The 16,354-nt window shown below is 41.3% G+C and overlaps 1 long non-coding RNA gene across 2 annotated transcripts in view; it reads right to left on the bottom strand.

The window, feature by feature from the left end:
- LOC129150712 (uncharacterized) overlaps nucleotides 1–15,804 on the bottom strand; it is a 187,848-nt gene extending 172,044 nt beyond the window's left edge. For both annotated transcript variants that reach the window (XR_008557439.1, XR_008557440.1), the window contains exons 1-2: nucleotides 15,691–15,804; nucleotides 3,877–3,972 (exon numbers count right to left, since the gene is read on the bottom strand). This is a non-coding gene — a long non-coding RNA (uncharacterized LOC129150712). The remainder of the gene's footprint in view (nucleotides 1–3,876; nucleotides 3,973–15,690) is intronic.
- Nucleotides 15,805–16,354: the final 550 nt, after the last annotated feature.

Here is a 16,354-nt window from a genome sequence, read left to right on the forward strand (position 1 = left end):
GATTTAAAGTTTTCCAGTTCTAGATTTAAAGACTTTAATGAAATTCACATAATTACTTGGAAATATGTCAAATTAAATTTATTATATAAGTGGTGCCTTTTAATTGACCATTATAACGTATATGTTGGTTGTGTATAATTGTGCATATTCTTTATTCAAATCAAAATGTAACCCTCCCAACATCGATATGTTGCCAGAAGTTGCAAGAGGAAACACTAGACTAGCTATTTCAACTCTATGGATGAAGAACACCTACTCTTAACCCTGCCCCTGGATTGGACAACTATTACCAAGAGAGATGTCTTCATACACTGAGTGGCCAGATTATTATGATCTCTGAATGCATAATAATCTGGCCATTCAGTGTATATCCTGTATAATAAAAGGCTAATATGCAAATTGTCCTCTTGACCAGGAGTTCAACCAGCAGGCAGGCCAGCCAACCACCCATTTCCCCTCCCCCTGGCCAAGCTTGCCGGACCCCACCCATGCACGAATTCATGCACTGGGCCCCTAATATATATACTGAGTGGCCAGATTATTATGCATTTAGACATCATAATAATCTGGCCACTCAGTGTATAAGAGTAGCAGGAATGGAAAGATGAATAGAAGTTCATGGTAAAAATGAAAAGAAATAAGACAAACATACACATGCTTATAATACAAGGCAGAACATGTCTTATTGTACAGAAGTTGGAGATCATATCCAACACAGGTAATGGGACAGCTTCTTAGAAGAGATGCAGTTTGAGGTAATCCTTCAAGTATGTGCCTAAGATGCTTCCCATTTTAACACAAATGCAGTGGTACAGAAACAGGCCTTGACTCTCAATTTGAACATGTGTTAAGTATATGACATGGAGTTCACGGCATACTAGGGATTTATGTATTGAAGATATGGTTCATCCATATTCACTAAACTTTGAACAGGCCTTAAATCATTAGAAAGTTGGCATATATGTCATTACTCATGACATCCATGTCTTCAGAAACGACAACAGAGGGAGACTCGACTTTGGGTTGTGAGTAGACAATTCAGTATATAGATGATGCATTCTAGAATTGTACACTTGCAACTTATATATAATGTCACCCTAATAAACTTAATAAAATAAAGAAATGATAACAATGGGAGTTTTCTTGAAAAACAGTTTTCTCTGCATTTTGTTCATCTTAATAAGCTCTCTGGCTAACAAATGCCCTGTAAACCTTGTTTTTCTTTGTTTGATAACCGTTAATTAGGCCCAAGTATTGTTAATATGTGGGGCGGGGGGGGGGGGGCGGTTCTCAAACAGCTGAATTCTGCCTATTGTGCCTGCAAATGCAAGGCATGCAGCTGTTTCACTTTTTAAATTCCAACTCTAACACAGGCCTCAGAAAGAAGGAAAGAAAAGGAAAACTGGATGGTTGGATATTTCTTCAAATCAAAGTCCAGAGCTCAAAGGCAAAGTCCTTGGAGACAATGTACAATAGGGCTTTTTTTTTCAAGTCATATAAAAGCTGTTTTTATGAAATTAAGCTGGAAATATTATAAGTGGGAAGTGACCACAGAATAAATAGGAACCTTTCAGAAGGAGAGCAAACATGTGTTATTTGTTCTTTGAGTAAACAGTAGTGGCACATTCAATCAGCAAGCAATGTTGGATAGTTGTGACCATTTTAATCATGTAAAAAATTCATAAGTGTTTATGGTGCCTTACACAGAATCTTCAAGTTAGTATTGAGGAATGTGAACAAGTCCTCCTTACCAATAGACTGGAGATAAGAAGGGGCCAATTCCCTTGTGTGGCTCGTAATGCAAAGGGGCACAGGACGTTTCGGCATCTCTCTGCTACCTCCCTCTACTCTTCATAAACATATGGAAATAGTTACACCCAATGGCATAAAAAATATTTGAAACGATCCAACAGTTCCAAAGCATGTACTGAGCCATATTTCATGTGGAGAGAGACTGCCTTTAGTTCCGTTCCGAAAGGCCCAAAAAGTGCAAAGCAATAGTACTTTAAGTATTTATATCCACTCAGATTCTCTAATGTTTAAAGTCATGCTGAAAATGTTAATTTTAGATGTTAATTATAGAGCTGGGATAAAGCGTCGGTTATAAAATAGCTAGCTGAGGTAAAATCCCTCCATAATGATCAGGTTTTTGGTTCTCCTGTTATTTAAAACACTACCAAAGAAATACATTACAGAAAACACACTTGCATGTGGCATCTCTCTTCACTTGGAATTTGTATGAATGATAAAACTAACTGAACACAAGGAAACCAGATATTTATCTGGTCCCCACGCTATTTTATACCCTTACATATGACATGTGTGAATCTTACATTTTTATCTAGTATCCAAGATCAAAGATAACATCCTAACATAAAGATGCGAGGCATTTCTTAAAGGATGCAGCCCCCGTTCTACACAACTCCCAATTTTATCTCATTTTTGCCTTGAAAAATACTATGGGGTTTTTGAGGTAGGGATGTAAAAATTTTTAATGTTAAGAACTGTAGAGATTTGGTAAAAAAATTAAAGGACTCTTTCTGTAAGTAAATATTTTATCTAACCATGAGCCAGTTTATGTCAGGAAGTCAATGTACAGAATTAGATTTCCTCTGGGTGTGAAATCCAGAGGTCAGTCTCATAAATGTACCCGCACTTTACTGTCCTTAGAGCAACATGTGAAGAACAGACAGACCCAAGAGACACTGCGCGGCTGGTGGAAGAAAGTTGTTGATGTTCTGTCTCCATTTCCTCGCCCTTTATTTTTTTAATGTTTTCTTACTCCTTCAGTTCTTTTCCTTCCTTCTTCTCTCGAGTCACCTGAGTCCCATTATTCACTTTTAGATGCCCAGAATCCTTACTGTTGTCTAGACCAGTGGTCAGCAAACTCATTAGCCAACAGAGCAAAATATCAACAGTACAACGATTGAAATTTCTTTTGAGAGCCAAATTTTTTAAACTTAAACTTCTTCTAACGCCACTTCTTCAAAATAGACTCGCCCAGGCCGTGGTATTTTGTGGAAGAGCCACACTCAAGGGGCCAAAGAGCCACATGTGGCTCGCGAGCCGCAGTTTGCCGACCACGGGTCTAGACTTTTAACCTGCTTTTCCCCCTGTTGAAACTATAACTGATCTACATGCCAAGCCATCAGAAGCCTTTTGCCCATTTTCCAGTGTAACAGCTGACTGCCTCCTGGATAAATTTATATTAAGAAAATCACAAGTGAGAAAGGTTTAATGTGGCAGCCTTCCATAAATATATGTTTTAGTTGTGTCAGCATGTACATCTCAATGCCTGATCTGAAAGCCACTGGTCACTCTACCCACACAAAGTCCCACCCCACTGCTAATAGCACAGAGAATACCATCCATTACAAGGCACACTTTTATTTTAGAAACCACAAAGAAGGGGGGGTGGGAATGCTGCTATTTAAACCATGACATCGTGTCTTCATGATAATCCGGTGTGACATATGAATTGATAACATCAGCCCCTCATTGCTTTGAAATGGCTCCGTCTATTCCAAAGAATTTGGCAAGCTATCCTACCTTCCGTCACAGTGCTTGGAGGGTGAGAATAATCTCTTTGCCACTATTTCAGGAACAAAACATAACACATCTTCATCTACTTGTGCATATCTTCTCTTTTTTAGGTCCATAAAACCCTTGGTTCTTAATTTGTTAAGAAAATATGAAATTCTGATCATATCTACAACCATGTTTCAATAATATAAAACTATTTTCCACCCAGCAAATGGAGAGCTAGAGTGTCATTTGCATCCATATGAGAGTGCAGGGCAACCAACTAGCCCAAATTTAAGAAAAGACAAGTGTGCCTGCTGCAAGCGATACCAGTAAGACATAGCAATGGCCTACCTAGAGAGGGAGCAACTGGTCACCAGGAAAAACAATTCATCCAGGTTGGTTGGAAAGCTGGTGGAGGCCCAATGTAGTCTGGAAAGAGCGAAGACCCTGGAAGATAAGAACATTGAGAGATTCCACAAATTTTTCCACTTTTATACTCTTATGGAAAAACTAGAGGCCCAGTGCATGAAATTCGTACAAGGGAGGGGGTGTCCCTCAGCCCAGCATTCACCCTCTCCAATCTGGGACCCCTCAGGAGATGTCATCCTAAACCAGCAGTCAGACATCCCCCAGCCTGATCCCCCTAACTGCCCTCCCCTGCCAGCCTGATCACCCCTAACTGCCTCTGCTTTGGCCCTGCCACCATGGCTTTGTCTGGAGGGCGTCCAGTCTAATTAGCATATTACCCTTTTATTAGTATAGATAATATAATAAGTAAAGATTTTAGGAGGATCTATATTCTAGTGGCCATAAATACAACAAACCTTGACTTTATCTCTTATCAATCAACAAAATCAAACTTGTATGAACAAGATGTAATTGTTTTGTGTGTTGTTGTCTTTTTTAAAAAAGGTGAAACATTTTTCTTTTTCTCTCTCTGCAGCTCCTGTGTCTGTCTTTGTTTGTGTTCTTATTTCCATAGTCTTTGCCTTCCCATTGCACCCCAGGAACTGTATGGAAATGTGTTTCCATTTCTTAGTCCTCAGCATCTCCGACAGTATTGGGCATGATGTAGGTCCTCTGGAAACATTACCAATACATATTCTATTCTTTGTCTTAATATAAAGCAGTGGAGTTTTACTTAAAATGTTATCTCCTCTTTCTTACCATTTAAAACTAATAATGCAATAAAAAAATCACTATTCCATAGTTGTGCAAGAGACCATTTGTTTATTTTTAGTACTGTGAAACTACAGACTTAAGTGTAATGAACTTTCAAGGTATATGCTTCCTTATAGGTCATCTTACTCAACCAAGCCCTCATCTATATATATAAAAGGCTAAGCAACCATCCGACCATCTAACCAGCCGGTAGGTATGACACACATGACCACCAGGGGGCAGATGCTCAATGCAGGAGCTGCTGAGCTGTGGTGACTTGGCAGCAGCATATCTCAGGTGACACACCGGGAACCAGAGAGGAAGGAGCCCAATTCCGGGGTGTGTCACCCCAGAACTGCCCTCTTGCAATCCAGGACCCCTTGGGAGATGTCGGAGAGCAGGTTTCAGCCTAATCCCCACAGGCCAGGCCCAGGGACCCCACCTGTTGGAGGGACCCTGCTCACTCCTCAGACGCCCTTAGAGCCAAGGCACCACCCCAGGTGCAGCCCAGGGAGGGACCGCGGGAGGTTGGCACCAGGGCGTGTCCAACCCATCTCACCCAGTCCTGCCCTGCTGTTCACCTTCTAATTAATTTCCTTTCAATGTGCACAAATCCATGCACTGGGCCACTAGCTTACTAATAAGCGGAATTGCAGGAAGGCTCCATGGCTTGCAGATCATTACATAATTTGAATTCAGGTTTGCCATTCCCTGTAACCCAGGACCCCTCTATTGTTGAATGATTGCACTGGTATCAGCCTTTAAAAATACTCAGAAAAGAAGCAATCAATGAATTATAACTAAGAAACCCCCTTATTTGAGGTCCTATGCTGCATTGAGAAACTTGCTATGTCGTAGTGATTTGGCATCACTCTAGTTTAGCCTCACCTGTCATATAATAGTAGCTGAGATTATTAACTGCTTATTACATGTCAAAACAGTTCTGAGTATATTACATTTTTCTCCTCAAATAATGTAATAACCATAAACCATCAGTAGGTATTCCAATTTAACAAATGAGGAAAAGGAAGCATAGAGAAATTAATTTGACCAAGGTCACACAGCTATGAAAGTGTCGGAGTTGAAATTCTGGCCCACATAATTTGCCTGAAGAGCCCATGTTTTACGAAGACCATATACTGACTCTAAACATCATCTAATTTACAGATGTTTTATTCCTTCTGAAAAAGATTTACTTGTAATTTCAAGTGCAACAATCTGTATGTATCCTTTCTACCAGAAATTACCGAAAAGTTTAAAACCTAAATTCATTAGGTATTCTCAAATGAATTATAGACTTCACATAATCCTATAGGAAAATAAGCCACTGTGTCAATTGCCATAATACTATGTAACAAACCACCCTAAAATTAGTTGCTTAAAACAACAACCGTTAATTATTTCTCACGGAACTACGGCTCTGCTGGGCATTTTTGCTGATCAGCAGCGAGTTCAGCTGACTTAGGCTGCTCTTGCTCATGTGTCTGTTCAGTTGGTGGATGGACTGGGCTTGGCTGGGCTGGGCTGGGATGACCTCAGCTAGGACAACTCTGATCTTGTCCATTCTCTCTCATCCCTTCAGCCAGCTAGCCTGGGTGTCTTCTCCTGATAGTGGCCAGAGTCAGGTTGGATGAATGGATATATGCAGGCACTTTTAAAACCTCTTCTTATATCAGATTTTTCTCTGAATCATTGGCCAAAGAAAGTTATGTGGCCAACTGTAAGATCACTGTGGGAGGGTGATACCAAAGTGAGTGCTTACAGAGAGATATAAAATATAGGGGCCATCAAGTCAATCAATCCGACATTTCTAGTTTTTCTTGGGCACCATCCTCAAATCTATTATAACAAATCCTTTATTTGGGTAGCATGCAAGACGCTTATACCTTAAGCATTCACCTTTTCCCTTGAGGAATCTTGTAACTAAAGTGGCATATCTTTAAGGGAATTATCAAATATTGCCTCAGTAATGAAGATGAATGCCTTATAAGGCTTGCTGTTACTACATAACCATTTAAAATTTCTCCTGCATATAGTAATATTTAACTCAGCCTTATTTTATGATAAAGTAAATGAGCTAAGATAAATGAAAGGCAATGTCTGCAAATATTAATGTTAATTTGAATCATTGTGAATTAACACCTTCTGTAGAACAGTCTGCACATGGTGAGTTCATTTGGTTGGTGAATGGAGCTAATACAGATAGAATCATGTATTTAACTTCTATTTTTTCCTGTCCGATGGAGAGAGATATGGGCCCTCATTCAGACCACTCACCACATTAATTACTAGGAAGAGTGGACAAATAAGTCTCAATTCATAGATAAGTGGATTGTCTCACTTATGCAGGAAATATTTAGTGAGCATTTGTTCTGTCATTAGTTCTGGGTGTACATAGAAGAAGAAGTCTTGGTCTGTCCAACCCCCTCCTTAAGGGAGAGAAGGAGGTGTGTGGGGGATACTAGAGAGACCTTCCGTGGTCAGGTATGAAATGATAGATCAGTGAGTTCAAGCTGGGCCTTGCACAGCACCAATCTGGGCAGAGCCAAATGAGAGAGGCCAGGCAGTTGCCAGGAGTAAGTCAGAGTCAAGAAACTTAGCTTTACATTAGCCTCTGGTTTATTGGTGAAGTTGAGCCATGCAAAGGCACAAAATTAAGTCAGACAGACCTCTCTTCAGGAAGTTACCAGGACAGGGGCCCTGTGATCAAATGCTATTCAAATGATCTGAACTGAGTGCTCTGAGAACACTGAAGACATGAGAGGGGAAAAAAAAAAAGAAAAAGAAAATAGTAAGTTCCATTTCAAAGGATAAAGCCTAAGGGCCTAACTGTATTAAAACTTTATGTATATAAGGACATAGGGCGCTGAACTATGTCACTAGGAATTTAAACTTGGGGAAACTTCCTTTGCCCCTATCTTCAAAAGCAAGAATAAAAACATAAGAAATACTGGTTAAAGGCAAACAACAAAAATAATGTCAATAATAGAAAGGGCCTTAAAGTCATGGGGAGATGACCTATTCATCTGAGAGGATTATAGGGAGAAAAAATTCTTAAAATGAATGGATTTGAAATAGAGAAATAGGAGGATAGTCTAGAAGTCTAGACAAAAAGAGGAATTTAGCAACAGCGGAAATGTGCTATTTTGGGCCCAGTCAAGAGTCTCATAGTTGGATAAGTTATTTGCCCCATAAGACTGCCCATGACATAGACCCAAGGACCAACGTAGCCTTTTGTGGCTATTCCTCGATTTCTGCATGCCAGCATGGTTGAATAGCAATAGGACATTTGAAGTGATGAAGCAAGGAGGAAATCAGCCCTCCTCCTGTACTTATCTAATACTAAGAAATGCCAAATCCGTAAGGGAAAAATCACTTTGAAAAAAAATATATATGAGCTCAAAACCACATTAAATCTTAGAATAAAGTCCTTTGGTCAAGTTATAATTTTTGAAATAGGGACTCATTATGAAAATGCTGACATAATTTTAACCATAAAAATGCTGATTATTCACAGTACCCTACTATTATCTACTTTTATAACTATATTTGGAATTTTCATATAATATTGAGATTAGTTATGTATTTCATCAAAGTGACACATATGTATTCTGTGAGTTAATTTTATATAACACTGGGTTATGGTAACAACTATAAGAACAAGCTAAAGATAAGTCAGTTTATCAGAGGAAAAGCAGTCTAGAGATTGGAAACACCTTAAAATCTTACCTTTTGGGATCAGAAAACATAAGCATGATAGTAGAAAGAATATCTAAGACCAAAAAAGAGGGTGAAGCTTTACTTTAAATGGCTTAAATTATATTAAAACTAGAGGCCCGGTGTATGAAATTCGTGCACTCAGGGAAGGGAGGGTGTCCCTCAGCCCGGCCTGCACCCTCTCACAGTCTGGGAGCCCTTGGGGGATGTCCGACTGATGGCTTAAGCCTGCTCCCCACGGAGAATGGGCCTAAGCCAACAGTTGGACATCCTAAGCACTGCCACGAAGGCGGGAGAGGCTCCAGCCACCGCCGCTGCATTCGCCAGCTGTGAGCCCGGCTTCTGGCTGAGTGGTGCTCCCCTGGCAGGGGGCAGCTCCTGCGTTGAGAGGCATTGGGGTTCCAGATTGTGAGAGAGCGTAGGCCAAGCTGAAGGACCCCACTGGTGCATGATCAGGGCCGGGGGAGGGATGCGGGAGGTTGACCAGCCAGGGAGTGACCGCGGGAGGGCTCCAGGACATTTCTGGCCCATCTCGCTCAGTCCTGATCAGCTGGACCCCAGCAGCAAGCTAACCTACCGGTCAGAGCATCTGCCACCTGGTGGTCAGTGGACATCGTAGTGAGCAATTGAGTGGCCTTAGCATATTATCATAATACGCTTTGATTGGTTGAACGGACAACCAGACAACCAGACACTTAGCATGTTAGGCTTTTATTATATAGGATACTAGAGGCCCAGTGCACGAATTCGTGCACGGGTGGTGTCCCTCAGCCTGGCCTGCGCCCTTTCGCAATCTGGGATCCCTTGGGGCCGTGGTCGGCAAACTGCGGCCCGTGAGCCACATGCGGCTCTTTGGCCCCTTGAGTGTGGCTCTTCCACAAAATACCACAGCCTGGGAAAGTCTATTTTGAAGAAGTGGCATTAAAAAATTTGGCTCTCAAAAGAAATTTCAATCGTTGTACTGTTGATATTTGGCTCTGTTGACTAAGGAGTTTCCCGACCACTGCCTTGGGGGGATGTAGCAGTGCTGAAGCAGCAGGAGGCTGGGGAGGAGCCCCAGCCAGGGCCAGGCGCAGCTCCGCTGCCACTCATCCTGGCCTCGCTGCATCTGCTGCCACCACTGCCACTCAGTAGCACTGCCATGGAGGCAGAGAGGTTCTCTCCACCATAGCTGCACTCGCCAGCTGTGAGCTGGCTTCTGGCTGAGCAGCACTCCCCCTGTGGGAGTGCACTGACCACCAGGGGGCAGCTTCTGCATTGAGCATCTGCCCCCTGGTGGTCAGTGCACATCATAGCGACCGGTCTACCAGCTAACCGGTCCTAACGGTTGCGTAGACTTTTATATATATAGATATGTTTCCTAGATATTTTGAAACAAACGTTTTGGTTTACAGCATTAATTATGCTGCAGTTGTGGGCTGATTATATAACTACTATTTATAAACAAAGAAAACTTTATTTTCAATAAATTTTAACTTCCCATTTATTTTCTTTGTTTTTGCATGTTGCCCTCTGTATCAAAGGCACTTTTCAAATCAGAAAGGAAACTGTGTCCTACACTGAGCTACAGCCTTTTGTACACAATCGGACATGATCACAAAGAATAAGTAGGAGACTTCAGTAACTCAACGGCAGAGCTTATGTGGGGCTTTTCATTCTCAACAGCAAGGTTTGTCCACACCCTCGGTCCCATAAACATGCGACCCTGGCACCTTGGGAAATGTTCTTCCCTGTCGGGCATGACTCTGGACGTCAGGAAATGGCATCATCGCCCTTCCTTGGAATTTCTGAATCTTCTGCACCAGACTCCATTATGGGGATATTTGGGAGGTGGTGGAGCCCAGTGTGACAAGCTGTACCACACGCACACTCCTGCTTGCGTGGCCTCATGCCCTGGTGCTCTGGTGTCCTGGTGCTCTCCCACACCTGGTCTGTGCAGCCAGTTACTTGCCTGGGCCTCACCTGGGCAGGTAGAAACAAGACTCCACCTGGTGACATGTTCAATTTTGACTCTGGCTTAGAGCACCTGAGCTTTTGAGATGAAAGCATTGCCTCATCTTCCCTCTCTGCCTTCTGAGGCAAATGAAGATCAAATGTCTTGCTGAGAAGGGTTAAGGAGGAGAAAGAAATACCAAGAACAAAACCACATCAGCTAGTGCCTCAAATGTACTTTCCAGGGGTCATGGATATCCAGATCATGAGTAAAAGACTATGGCTACCATCCTTTATGGATGCACAACGCATGCAGTGAGGAAACACTCCATGTTTGCTCAACTCTTGCTTCAGAACTCTGGGGCTCAACATTCTTGATCCTATTATTGAACTTGTGGCAACGTACATTCCCAACCCTACCGCACATAAGGGTAAGGCCCCTCCTGGTAGCAGTTGGTGGGGAACACACTGTCTCTCAGGCCAGAGGACACGCCTTGGCAATAGAGCTGAAGCCTAAGGGCAGGATCGGGTGGGAGTGGGATACCGAGTGCATGGGGTTCCACTGGAGGGCTTTATTTCAACCCTCGAATCTCCTGTGGAATTAAGTGGGAGCCAGTGAGCTATGAAAGGATCAGGAAACTGTATTTTGTAAGCAAGACACTGTATACCCCCTATAGACTGTGTATATGTACTTTGTTGTGTCTCTAAGTATGTACTAAAACCATCTGCTAGTCATGGGGTGTCTCAGCGCCAAGGGAAGGGATTCTGACTCTGCGTGGGCCACACCCTACTTAGAAAGAGCGGTGCACCGTTGAGACCAGTATAGAGGTGACTCTGGACAAGACACCCAAGAGTGATCAAGAACTCAGAGGGATCAAGTGTGCCCTGTTCTCAACTGGAGAGTCTACCTTCAAATGCATATCTAAGAGCAGTCGTTTCCAGAGCCAGGCCTCCTCTTCCTAAATGTAATCACAGGTCCTGCATCCCCCTCCCGAATTCTGCAGCCTTTCCAGGGTGGCCTGCCCCACACCACCACTGAAGGCTCGTCAGTCTATCACTACCACCCAAGATGATTGTTAAACTCGACCTTCTGTAATTGGCATCTTTTTTTTTTTCATTTCCAAATATAAAATTATATTTTAACATGTAATATGCCTTTTACATACCACAAGCACTATTCCCTCTACCACTCGCTGATTGAAAGTCTCCGCTATGGGGATTCTGGGTTTTGCCTTATTAAGGGTGATTTTAATACCCAACAGGTCTGCTGCGTGTCTGAACTTGGGGACACGCAGTTAAACAGAACTTGTTCTTACATTCAAGGAGCACAGAGTCTAGTGGTGGAGACAGAAATGTAAACAGGTCATGAGAACACATTCCCTGATAGAAGCTGCGAGAGGACTGAGAACGCAAGCGGCATTGACTAAGGAAATGGGAACGATACCTGAAGAGAGTACATTTAAACTGTGTGTGTTTTTTCAATTTATTTATTTTCTGAGGATAAAAGCTTTTGCAGAAAATACAGGGTGGGAAAAATTCCACCCAGAAATATCCATTGAAATACTTTGTTGTGTTTTAGCACTTGACCTATCTTTGAAACAGAAATTTGAGCTATGTGTTTTATAATTTACTTCTCTCTCTTGAGACTACATTTTCCAAAAACTTTATGTCATTCAATATTATTCTACAGGATGATTGACAAGTAAGCAGCTTTCTGTAATGACAATAAGTAAATAAATGCATCACCCTGTGCCCCGTGCCTGGCAAATTTCTAAGTACTGTACATATACTACATAATTTCTAAAACAACAAAACAAAACAGACCCTATGAAAAAAATTAATTAATCCTTATTTTAATGCTCATTTTACAGATGGATAAAATAAAACACACAACAGTAATGTACCTTGGCCAAGGGTAGTAAGTTAATTGCTAGCAATAATAGTTATTATTTCCTAGTACGAAGTAAAGTTGGACTCAACTCACACTCCGGAGTCTGCTTCCAAAGACTATTGTTTTTATTGTTATAAACGTGGCTTCTCCAACTTTAAATACATGTGCAAAACCCACACTCTCAAAGCCTGTCTCCTGATGTGTTGTCATGCCTGGCACTCTTTCCTGCACTGAGAAGAACATAAAAATCAAGAGCCCCTCAGATGTGTACATGACGTGTCCCAGTAGAGCTACATCATGGAATTTATCCAAACTACAGAGGCATTATTCCTGTAATGAGCATGCTCATTGTTGCATTATTTCACTTACATATTTTTATTCTTAATGGTGATATACAAAATAAAAGTAGAATAAAAAATAATTACTCCTTAGGCCTGGCTGATGTTGCTCAGTGGTTGAGCATCAACCTATGAACCAAGAAGTCAAGGTTTGATTCCGGTCAGGGCACATGCCCGGGTTGCAGGCTCCATCCCCAGTAGGGGGCATGCAGGAGGCAACCTATCAATGATTCTCTCACATCATTGATGTCTCTATCTCTCTTTCCCTCTCCCTTCCTCTCTGAAATCAATAACAATATTTATAAAATAATAAGAATAACTACGCCTTTGCCCAGCGTGCCCACGCCCTAACTCCGCCACTCCCTTAGTCACGTAGAGCCATTTTGATGATCAGACTGACTATCATGGAATCACAGTGCTTTGTTCAAATCACCCTTATTTTACTTAATAATGACCCCAGCGCACACGAGGAGTAACGCTAGAGATTTGTATATGCCAAAGAGGAGCTGTAAGTGCTCCCTTTAAGTGAAAATTCTCAACTTAAATAGGAAACAAAAACCTTTGTGTGCTGAGAACAAATCTTCTCTCCATGAAATTTTCCCTCCAAGAAGGAAAAATAAATTTGTGTGAGCTCTGCTGCAACTCCTCAAATTTCAAAAGTTACAGCCACACTGCATACCACGTGCTTAGTTAACATGGAAAAGACATTACATTGACAGGCTGGAATTTTTTAATTAAATTTTTGAGAGACCACATTCCCATGGTTTTTATTTACAGCATATTGTTATAACTGTTCTATTTTATTATTGGTTATTTTTGTTAATATCTTACCATGCCTAATTTATAAATTAAACTTTACCATAAGTACATCTGTATAGGGAAAAAAAACATAGTATAAAACATAGTATATGTAGGGTTTGGTACTACTTCTGGTATTAGGAACCCACTGGGGATCTTGGAACATATACCCTCAGGGAAAGGGTGGGGAATTACTGTACTATATGAACACTAATCAAAAGAAGTTTGGAGTGTCTAACTTATTCAGAAAAAATATATCTGAGTAAAGAATATTACCAAGAACAAAGAGGGTCATTTCATAAAGGTCGAGTTCTTTTAATCAAAGTAAAAATATAAAAATAACAATCCCAAGCATTTAGGCACCTAATATTAGAGCTCCAAAATATCTGAAGCAAAAACGGATGTAATTGAAAATGGAGTAAATAGACAAAGCTACCATTATAGGCATATATTGTAATACCTCTCTCTCAATAATTGAATGAACAGGTAGATAGCAAATCGTTATTTAGATTTGAAGCTGGAAAAATTAATGGGCCTAATTAGCTTATTAAAACACTTCATCTAATAGCAGCAGGAGGATGCTTGGGGCTGCACCAGAGGGTCCCGGGAGGAGAGTGGCAAGGAATGGCATCCATATCTTAGGGCACCGATGTCTCTGAAGAAAATGATGTAGCCTCAACGTGACTCATTAGTAACTCAGAAGACTGCAAAGCATGAAAGCTTCAGTCCGTATCATACAGGTTTTCTCTATTGAATTTTATGTTCATATCATAATATAAGAGTTCATAGTCTTTTTTAATTCTTATTGATTAAAATATTATATGTCTCCCTCCCCCCCCCATTGACCTCTTCCCAGCCACTCCCACCCCCCAGCATATGCCCTCACCCCCCTAGTGTCTGTGAAGAGGTCATAGTCTTAATAATGTTACTATAAAACTGTTTAAATGACCAAAGTGGACATTTCCTGCTTTGTTTTTTGGTTTTTTTTTTCAAAACAAAGGTCATTAGTCCATTCAAACATGGTGGTATTTTTTTTATACATTTCTGCATCATTAGATGATTTAGGGCCAATGAAAGCTTGATAGCTAGATTTAAAGCTATCAAGTTCAACATCATTTAAAGATTAAATTGAAAAGGTTTGGCTTAATAGAGCTCCTGCCCCTGATTTTTTTTAAATGTGTAGAATAGACATTCATCTGCATTAGGTAATAAGATTCTAGGAAAGCTTTCTTGCTCAAAATTGTTTTGCAACCCATGAGTGACAGTGATAGACATAATACCCATATTAGAATTCCTTAAGGTTAAAATACTGTTCCCCAAACTAGCTTCTTTATCTTTCTTTTTTCTCTTTGTTTTATTTTTTAATATATTTTTATTTATTTCAGAGAGAAAGGGAGAGGGAGAGAGAGACAGAAACATCAATCATTGATCCACTGTCTCCTGCATGTCCCTACTGGGAACCGAGTCCACACCCAATCATGAGAATCGAATTGTGACCTCCTAGTTTATAGGTCAATACTCAACCACTGAGGCACACTGGTTGGGCATTTCCATATCTTTTTCTTATTTTTAAGGTGCAAATGGCTTTCTGTCACATTCTAAGAACAGTTTTAAATTGTCATCCTACTTGACTTCTGCCAAATTTGAGACTAAATACATTTTTTTAGTTTCTGTGTCCTCTAAATAGTTTTGCGTTCTCTAGTCTTTTGAATTCATGCTTAGAAGATACAAGCCAGTGCTCACAAAATAGATTTTATTTAATCCCACTCATTTTTATATGTCACCTCACTGCAAACATCTGCTGGACTGTGCCTCCAAGACAGAAGTTGTTTTATTTACAAAGTCAACCCTCTCTCTTTCGTTTGGGCACCAAAGGGAATTCATCCTGGCTGAAAGGGATGGTAAATGGGATCTGAGTGTGGCTTTTGGTACATGGAGTTGACAGGAATCTAATACATAAAAAACCCACAAATGTTTTAAGAGAGATGTACTAGCGAAAGCACCACCAGCTTGGAACAACCACCACAAAAAAGACTGGCTGTTAACTTTCTCCAGCAGGAATGCATACATTTAATGCTACAAATTTCTAAGTACTGCTTTCTTTGCTTCCCACTCCTTTTGATATGCTGTGTTTTCACTTTCATTCAGTTAAGTGTCAGGTCAGAGGAGTACAATTACTTAATATTCTTGTAATTCTCTCTTAGCATTTTTCACCCATAACTATGATTTTTTTTCATGTTATGGATATCAATGAAAGTATCTCATGAATCTTTAATTATGGGGCTTTTCTCTGTTGATTTATTTTTAACTAGTTGGCACATTACTTACTTAACTAGTAGCCCTGCACACGAATCCATGCACCAATAGCTCTCTGCAGGGCCTGGCCACTCTGTGCCCACTGCTCAGAGGCTCTCTGCGGCCCAGAGGCCCATCCATGGTTGAGCACAGAAAGCTTGCCTTGTCTCCAGGGCAACGATGCAAGCGTTCCGCGCCCCAGCCTGGCCAGAGGCCCATCCGTGGCAGGGTGTGGAAAGCTTGCCACGTTGCCGGGGCGACAACCCAAGTGTTCTCCTCCTGCCCCCTGCAGCCACTCTGTGCCTGCTACCCAGAGGCCCTCTGCGGCCGGGTTGGAACAATTGCCTCATTGCTGCAGCAACAAAGCAAGCATTCCGCCAGGCCGCTCATGCTGCCCACTCTCAGCAGCCACCCCCCCCCCCAGGACTGGGGGACTCCAGAGGAGCTGAGAGGACTGGGTGCTGCCATCTTGTGACTATGGGTGCCGCCATATCTGTGACGGAGTGATGGTTAATTTGCATATCACCCTTTTATTAGGTAGGATAAGGATTGCTAAGTTAACGCAGTCTACCAGAGGTCTTGAATCAGAAGCTTGATGTGTTAGAGAGGAATCTTCAGAAAGCAAGCTTAGGTCTATATGTAAAATCATCTAATAAAAGTGGCACTACATCTGCTCATTCATTAATTATGTCTTCTG

This window comes from Eptesicus fuscus, chromosome 11 (genome assembly GCF_027574615.1).
Source record: "Eptesicus fuscus isolate TK198812 chromosome 11, DD_ASM_mEF_20220401, whole genome shotgun sequence".
Classification (NCBI taxonomy): domain Eukaryota; kingdom Metazoa; phylum Chordata; class Mammalia; order Chiroptera; family Vespertilionidae; genus Eptesicus; species Eptesicus fuscus.